Consider the following 9095-nt stretch of genomic DNA (forward strand, 5'->3'; position numbering starts at 1 on the left):
CCATCCCCCATCCATCCTCAGTTTGTTCTCTGTATTTAAGAGTCTTTTGTGGTTTGCCTCCCTCCCTCTCTGTTTGTTACTATTTTTTCCCCTTGTCTTCCCCCATGGTCTTCTGTTAAGTTTCTCAAGATCCACATATGAGTGAAAACGTATGATACCTGTCTTTCTCTGACTGATTTCTTTCACTCAGCATAATACCTTCCAGTTCCATCCATGCTGCTGCAAATGGCATGATTTCATTCTTTCTCAATGCCAAGTGGTATTTCATTGTATATATAAACCATATCTTCTTTATCCATTCGTCAGTTGATGGACATTTAGGCTCTTTCCATAATTTGGCTATTGTTGAGAGCACTGCTATAAACACTGGGGGTACATGTGCCCCTATGCATCAGCACTCCTGTATCCCTTGGGTAAATTCCTAGTAGTGTAAATCCTGGGTCATAGGGTAGTTCTAGTTTTAATTTTTTGAGGAACCTCCATACTGTTTTCCAGAGTGGCTGCACCAGTTTGCATTCCCACCAACAGTGCAAGAGGGTTCCCGTTTCTCCACATCCTCACAAACATCTGTTGTTTCCTGAGTTGTTCATTTTAGCCACTCTGACCAGTGTGAGGTAGTATCTCAGTGTGCTTTGATTTGTATTTCCTTGATGATGAGCGACGTTGAACACCTTTTCATCTGTTTGTTGGCCATCTGGATGTCTTCTTTGGAAAAGTGTCTATTCATTTCTTCACTGGATTATTTGTTTTTCAGGTGTTCAATTTGGTAAGTTCTTTATAGATTTTGGATACGAGCCCTTTATCTGATATGTCATTTGCAAATATCTTTTCCCATTCCATCAGTCGTCTTTTAGTTTTGTCGATTGCTTCCTTTACAGCACAGAAGTGAAAGCTTCTTTTTTGATCCCTGGGTTTCACGCATTTTTTCTAACAGGTACTTATTAAGCATCTGCTGTGTGCCAAGTGCCGTGTTAGGTCTAGCTCTACTTCTGACAAAAAAAGATTGCGAATGAGCCCAGTAAGGGATGGGTGGCTAATATAGCTAGAAGCATTCACGGATAGAATCTGGCTCACTTCAAGAGTCCTATGTAATTTTAAGATAATATTTAAAGCACAGGTGTTTGCAATTTATTTGCAAATTATTAACTTTGAAATTAAAAAATAGAGCAATTTTAAGGTCATCCCTAGAAGGGACAGCCTGACTTCCTTATATTACAATATCTGTTAATTTTACGATCTTTGCCACTTTTGCATACCACCTATTCATTTTATTTTAATATTTTTAAATTCAATTCACATACAGAACTTACATAAATGTGTTTGAAGAGGAAACTTCTGTAATCTTCTATAAATGGAAACCCAGTACACTTTACATGAATAGAAGGCAAGCATAAAATAAATACAATGAAATTATAGAATGTTAATAAATTCCGAGTATTGTAATGCCCTGACTCTGTGGACTCCTCTGTCTTTCATGAAAGGAGAAATGAGCAAGTGTTTAAAAGATGTTAAAGACATGTAAGCACCAAAGCTGAGATTTTTCCTTTTTGTGTTTAGATGGGATGAAAGGAAATTTTAAAAGGGGGATTGATGGGGCACCTGGGTGGCTAGGGTTAAGCGTCCGGCTCTTGATTTCAACTCAGGTCTTGATCTAAGAGATCTGGGACCCAGTGCCATGTTGGGTTCTGCGCTAACAGCGTGCGCGGCTCACGCACACTCTCCCTCCCAAAATAGATGAATAAACTTTAAAAAGAATAAAAATTAAAAAGGGGGTTAATTTCTCACCAAGCAATTCATTGCTATTTAATACTGCCTCCGTGTATAACCACAAATTATCTCCTCTGCACAAAATGTTTTATCCTTACCACTTTTTGGGGAAACGCTATTCTGGCCAAATCCCTTTTTATAGCTGAGCACACTGACGCCCAGAATGGCAGTGGGGTTCTCCCAGGGCTTTCTGGTTCCCAGCCTGCTCAGCCCCCCAGTATTCAATACTATTTGATTACTTTCATCGGATTCACATTGTTATTACCTTCCAATCATGACAAGTGACTCTGGGTTTGTTTGTTTTTTATGATAATGATATCAAATCTCCTTCTCTAATAACCTTTGGTTGCTGTTAAAACTTCCCACATTTGAGGCCAACTTGAAACAAACAAGGCCCTTAACAATGATGCCAGCTCTGTGTCCACCCCACCCCCACCATCACCATTACTCCCTGAAGCCAGCAGATGCAGAGGATTTCACCGTCCTCCACTGCCCCTTGCTGGAATCGCCAGAGATGCCCCATGATTTCAGTCCTTCCCCCCATCCCCAAAGCCTATACAGACAACTAGAAGCTGAGATGTAGAAATTCCTCTAAAGCAGCGTCTCTCGTTGTTGACATTTGGGACTGGATAATCCTTTGTTATGGAGCCCATCTTGTTCATTGTAGGATATTTAGCAGCGTCCCTGACCTCAACCCACTAGATGCCTACAGAACCTCCATTTGGTTCCAAAAATGTCTCCAGACACTGACAAACGTCCCCCAGGAGCAAAGCCATCCGTCCTCAAACCACGGGTTACTCTGGATGACTAACACATTCTTATCCCAGCCCTACAAAATTTCCCAATAAATTTGAAATAGAGAGCATCCCTTTGCCACTAACACTGGGATAACTGGAGTCATTTTTTAAAAATGTTTATTTATTTATTTATTTTGAGACAGAAAGAGAGAGCATGAGCAAGGGAGGGGCAGAGAGAGAGAGGAAGAGAGAGAGAATCCCAAGCAGGTTCTGAGCTGTTAGCACAGAGCCCAACATGGAGCTTGATCTCATGAACCACGAGATCATGGCCTGAGCCCAAATCAAGAGTTGGACGCCTAACTGACTGTGTCACCCAGATATCCCTGGAGTCATTATTTCAAAGACCAGGATATTTTCTAAGAAAAAAAGGAAGTAATAGCAACTCCCCATGAAGTTCACTCTTTTTAGACAACTCATCTGCATTGTCCCAAGTGAAGGAAGCTTAGAACCCTTTGCATCTTGACTTTTGAAATTTAAAACCAGGGACATTTTTTGTGCCTCATCCTGGCATTTGGAATCTGTTCTTGATGATTGTGTTCATGTCTAAATGCTGTACATGAGAAAGTTTGAGTAGGTCTTAGGGTCCCAGAGAGCTGTCTACTCTTCTTAGGGGAATCATAGATGTTAAAATACACGTACCAAGGTATAGCATGACTGACTGACTGACTGAATGTATATGGATATTTCTCCATTCATTATAAAACACCATTGCCTTATTTTGGGTTTCTCTGACAAGAGACCCTGAGGTGAAAAGTTGAGTATAAGGAGTTGATTTGAGAGTGATCCCAGGAGGTACAATGAGAGAGGAGGGACATGAGCAAAGGAAGGGAAGACAGCAACATGAAGCACATCAATGAGCACATTAATGAGTCCACTACTGTGGACTGCTGGGGCTCAGTCCTTCTGGGCAGTTCTAGAAGGCAGGGTAGAACATGTTGCAAGACTGTCCCACTGAGGGGCAAGGAAGCTGGACTATCTGTCTATCTCTTCTTGTTGAGGGACACTACTGAGGTGTCACTCCTCTGGCTTTTCCTGCCTCCTCTGAGGGGTACCCAGAACACTGCCATAGCCAGAGGCACAGAAAGTCATCAGAGCACACAGGATGGCACCAGAGCACACAGGAAGGCATCAGAGGGAACAGGAGGTCATCAGAGCACATAGGGAGTCATCAGAGCATACAGAAACCGCACAGTCTCAGGGGTAGGCCTAGGGGACATGGGTAGACACCAACAGTATCTGCCTGGAGTAAGCACAGGAGGCTGCAAAACTTTGGGGAGGCTCTTGCACCTGGACCACCGTCCCATCCAGGCCACAGTCTCTGGAATTATTGTAACAAGCTCCTTGTCCTCATGTATCCACTTGCCTACTCTGCACCCAGCAGCCAGCTGCAATCCTCCTAAAACACAAGTTTGGTCATTCACCCCTCCCCACTTAAAACTCCTCAGGGGCTTTAAAATGAAGCCCAAACCTTTCAACAATCCAATCTCACTTATCTCTGTGGACCACACCTTCTGGACTGAACTCCTTGAAAGCCCCCCACAGAGCACCTATTAATCCCCAGAACTGGAGATGAAGAAGAAGGACCGTCCACCCGCTGCCCTCAATGATATCCTGAGGTCCATGGAACAGTCTATCAGGGTGGCGGGGGCCAGGGAGACCAAGATGGAAACAAGGAATTCTAATGCTGTGTATGCCCAAGGAAGCTGCCATGGAAAGAGCACATCACTTAGATGTAATCCACAAACAGAGATTCACTTATTTTAGGATTAACCCTTTCTCCTCTGGAGTTACCTAACAGAAAGGCAGAGGACGGGGACACAGGACAGCTACGTTTGAAAAGAGTCTGTCCCGATGGGAGCAACAGATGGCACATGGGCACAGGGAGCAGTGTCATGGTGGCTGTGCTGGAGGGAACCAAGAGGGATGAACAGAGGGCGCAGAGTTTTGCCTCTCTTTGCAGCCTCCGTGGCCCCAGATGACAGCCCCTCCGGTCAGGACCTCTTGGGATCCTTGGAGCTCAGCAGCCGCACAGACCTTCAATCTCTGAGTCTAATCAGAGCCTCAGAGGTGGCTGGGCAGCTCCGGGAAGCCAGAAGCAGAGCAAACGGGGGGGAAGTGGGAGGGTGGATGGGTCTAATTATGCAGGAACCATTTTCTGTTTACATAAAATATCTTGAGTAATCAGCAGTGATGAGCAAGAGGAGGAAAGAGCCTGCCTGAGAGTCTGAGGATGTTATGATCAATTAAATATCATCTTTGCAAGCATTTGCAGAGGGAAATTTTAAGGTGGAACTGACTTTAATTTGGCAAGGAAGATTTGAAGTGCTTCTCCTTCGGGCTCCAAAACTCATGCATATCTGCCTAGCCTATGTCACTAGCTTCATAAGGGTATATACTCCCTGAGTGTTATCACCCTTGTATTTTTAGAATGAGAAAAAAAACACAAAACCCTGTAAATTATGAGTGCCATCTCTGTGCCAGGTGTTGCAAATATTATTGCTGGCCTCGTGAAAACCCCATAAAGATGACCATTGGAACTCCACTTTGCAGGTAAAGAAACTGAGGCTTTGAGAGGTAAAGTGATTACTCTCAAAGGACCCAGCAAGGTGAAGAGGTAGGATCCAGGTTCACAGTTATGCAGAGTTGGTATTACTACCATGACTGCATTTCCAAAATCAAAGGCACGGCTGGAGAGCTGCAAATGTACCGCTGCCCCAGAGGACAGAGGCTGGGCTCCACATAAGGACACTAAGATCCCACACCAGACTCTTCCTCCTGCTCCACCGCACAGCAAGGCTGGACTCGATGAGAAACAGCTCCGACCAGACTCTTGGCACCTCTGCTGGTCTGTGGGTTTGGCCACCACCTTGTTGCTAAGGAGAAGTAGACATTCTGAACAATAGAGCAAGGTGGAGATTAAGCGCATTTTGGAGCCACACAGGCTCCCCTTGAAAGCTGGGTGACCTCAAGGAAGTTATTCAACCTCTCTGAGCTTCAATTTTTACATAGGTGAGTGGGAGGTAAAACTCCGAATAACCAGTGCAAAATTCATGTGATGATGTACATTAAGTGCCTGGCACGGGGTGGGTGCTTGTCAAAGTTAGGCCCCTTCTGGCCCCTTCTCCTTCATCCTTCTAGCCAGCCCCATGCTTGGGGTCCTTATCCCTTCATGCAGTAATACATGCCTCACAGAGCTGGGCTATGTTCAGAATGGGTCAGTTCTGCAAGCTTCACACAGCCACACACACAGAACTCATAGTAAGAGTGCAATGATAAGAATTACTATCATATCATAAGCACTTTAAAGTTTTTTTTTAATGTTTGCTTATTTTTGAGAGAGAGACACACACAGTGCGAGTGGGGGAGGCACAGAGAGAGGGGGACACAGAATCCGAAGCAGGCTCCAGGCTCTGAGCCATCAGCACAGGGCCCTATGTGGGGCTCAATCTCACGAACCGTGAGATCATGACCTGAGCTGAAGTTGGACGCTTAACTGACTGAGCCACCCAGGCACCCCTCGTAAGCACTTTTAATTATTATTGTTTAAAAGTATACCCCTATTATCCAAAGATAACCACTATTAACATTTGCACACATATCCTTACAGATCTATAGAGTGTAAGAGAGAGATCATGCTACACAGTCTTTCCCCTGAACATCCACCTAACTTCTATATTGTCACCCTCTTTTCTTTAATTTTTTAATGTGTATTTATTTTTGAGAGAGAGAGACAGACAGAGCTCGAGAGGAGAAGGGCCAGAGAGAGAGGGAGACACAGAATCCGAAGCAGCTCCAGGCTCTGAGCTGTCAGCACAGAGCCCGATGCAGGGCTTGGATCCAGAACAGCCAGATCATGTCCTGAGCCAAAATCCAGCGCTTAAGTGACTGAGCCACCCAGGCGCCCCAACCTCTTTTCATGTCCATAAATCTCCATCTACACCATTATTAAAAAAAAAAACTATGTAGTCTTCCAGTGTATTTACAAACATAAACCCTTGTTGTTGGACATTCCACTTCACATTCTTTTTGCTCTTTCAAAGAAAGCTGCAATAAACACCACTGTAGCTAAGCCGCCATGCACGTTCTTACTTCTATTCATCCTAGTTTTAAAGCCCAGAATATACGCATGTCATAAATTATATGTTTATCTATTCATTTATGTAGACCAATGCCCTATAGCTGGATATTTAGGTTATATGCAAATTTTCAGCTCCTTTGGATAATATTGATACGAATGTCTGCATATCACATCTTCATTCATACCTTATCTGATTATTACCTTGGGATAAATTCTTAAGAAGGGGAATGAATGGGGCCAGAGGAAATTTATATATTTAAGGCTTTGCAAACGCTCAGCGAAATTGCTCCCGGAAAGCTTTCCAAGGGCTCATTCACCCACCATCTTACTCAGTGGCTTGTAAACATTAAATTTGTTAGGAGGGGCTCCTAACCTACCTTTTCCTTCTCAATAATGCATTGCTGCAACGGAGACCCAGCTAGATGTGCATGGAGACTTGGCTCTGCCCTCCTTTAGCCTGCATGACCCTGGGCAAATTGTTCACTTCTCTGAGCCTCACCCCCTGCCCCCCCCACACACACACACTGCGCCCACCATCTCACCAACCTACAGGTTCACTGGGACAATCATGTGGGAGACGGGTCTTTGAAAGAGCTTTGGGGACTGAACCAACAGACCAGACGTATTTCTAATACAAAGGGAATTTCTCATGCAGCGTTCTCGTTATTTTGTTTTTGCACAGAAACTTTAAGTTTGCCGGGAGACTCCTTATTAGGTTTTCTTAACTCTCCCCTGCTGTGGTTACCAAGACGCAGATGGAATATAATTTCTGGCGGAGAAAACAGGCCCAGAGAGACTCGTGGTTTTCTCTAGACCACATCAGCCTCAGGACTGCTACCAAACTTGCTGTCAGCCTGCTCTCTGAGCCGTATTTCCTTTTTCTAGATTAGCAGCATAAAAACGGCTATTAGCCCCAGAAGATGCACTTGTATTCATAGTGAATCTGATGCTGCCAGCAATTTAAAATGGAAAGGCAATTTACCATTTAGCGCTTTGTAGCCAAATAAAATGCAGTGACCCTTTCTTTCTCTTTCCAGAAGGTTTGGAATTGTCTCTGAGGGTTGGAAGGGAGGAGAGAGAGATTATAAGACTGCAGGTTCCTTGAGCATTGAGACTACTACTTATTTCTGTATTTACTATGGCATCTTAGCACAGCCCTGGGCCTCCATCAGAGGCGTCTACTGGGACAAGGAATAAACATTAGTCCCAAGCCTGAAACCTACAGCCTAAATGGCTTTGCCACCATGTGACTTATCCAGTTGCCTGCTTATGTATCAAACCTGCCGTTGGCACTGTGCAACTTTGAGCAAGTTTGTTAGCCTCTCTGAAACTTTGTTTCCTTTTCTAGACACTGGAAATAATTTCTACCCAATATGGGAACAGAAGGAAAAGGTCTAGAGAAAGACTTGATCACCTGGTAGAGGTTCAAATAAGACTCCTAAAATGATTGGTCAGATGAGACAGCAGCACTTCTTTGCGTAAGTATGTAATTGTGCCCAGGATGTACACTCCCCAAAACTTTGACAAAGGGGAGTGTGATCGCCCTCTCGGAGTATCCTTTCAAGGCATATTAATAATGCAGGATCAGTAATATATGGCATATATGCCTATATCCTCCTGCCCTTGCCCACAGCAGACATTACTAATCAAACACATCAATCTTTGCTGCAATCCTTCTCAATAAGGAGTTCCAGCCAGTTACGAGCAACAGAACAGTGTTGACTAATGTGATGAAGCCTAGTCAATCCCAGATTTAACTGATCAGAGCACTGGACCAATGCCAGGAATGCCAGAGACTCCTCAAGCCAGAAGCCATCAAAGTTCAAGCTTACGAAAGACTGGGGTTTGCTGCCAGCTCTTAGTGGTTATTTGCCCTGCCCTCCCATCCCTCCTGCAGAGACTGTGTCCAGTCCAAAGACAAAGTCGCTTTTCTACCAGATGTTTAACCTTGGACGAGTTACGTGACCTCTTTGTCCCTTCATTTGCTCAACTGTAAAATGGGACAATTAACACTATCTACCTCGTTGATTTGATAAGAGCATTAAATGAGATGATGCGTTTAAAGCCCTGACATCTGGTGTGTGCTCAGTAAGCTTTACTTATTATTAGCTATTATTATTAAGCACTTACCAAGTGCTAGGCATCATTGAGCATTATCTTCATTGCATCTTGAAAACAATCATATAAAGCAGGTTTCGTGTTGTTACATTTTTTTAAAAACTAATTGTTGATTGATTTGCCCAAGCATATGGTGTTTGTTGATACAAAACATTTAATGAGGAGTGTGTTTAGTTCCGTGCCCACACGTTCCTGGGAGTCCTCGCCAATGCTGCAGGAACGCTGTGCCGGAGATATGACTACGTGAACTCGACGTTCAACCAAATGATGCACCCATTATGTGGCGGAGGTCAAGATTTGAACCCAGGGTGTGTTGCTTCTTCTGTGGTGCCATG

Source organism: Panthera pardus, unplaced genomic scaffold, assembly GCF_024362965.1.
Source record: "Panthera pardus isolate Hobbes unplaced genomic scaffold, ASM2436296v1 HiC_scaffold_15, whole genome shotgun sequence".
Taxonomy (NCBI): domain Eukaryota; kingdom Metazoa; phylum Chordata; class Mammalia; order Carnivora; family Felidae; genus Panthera; species Panthera pardus.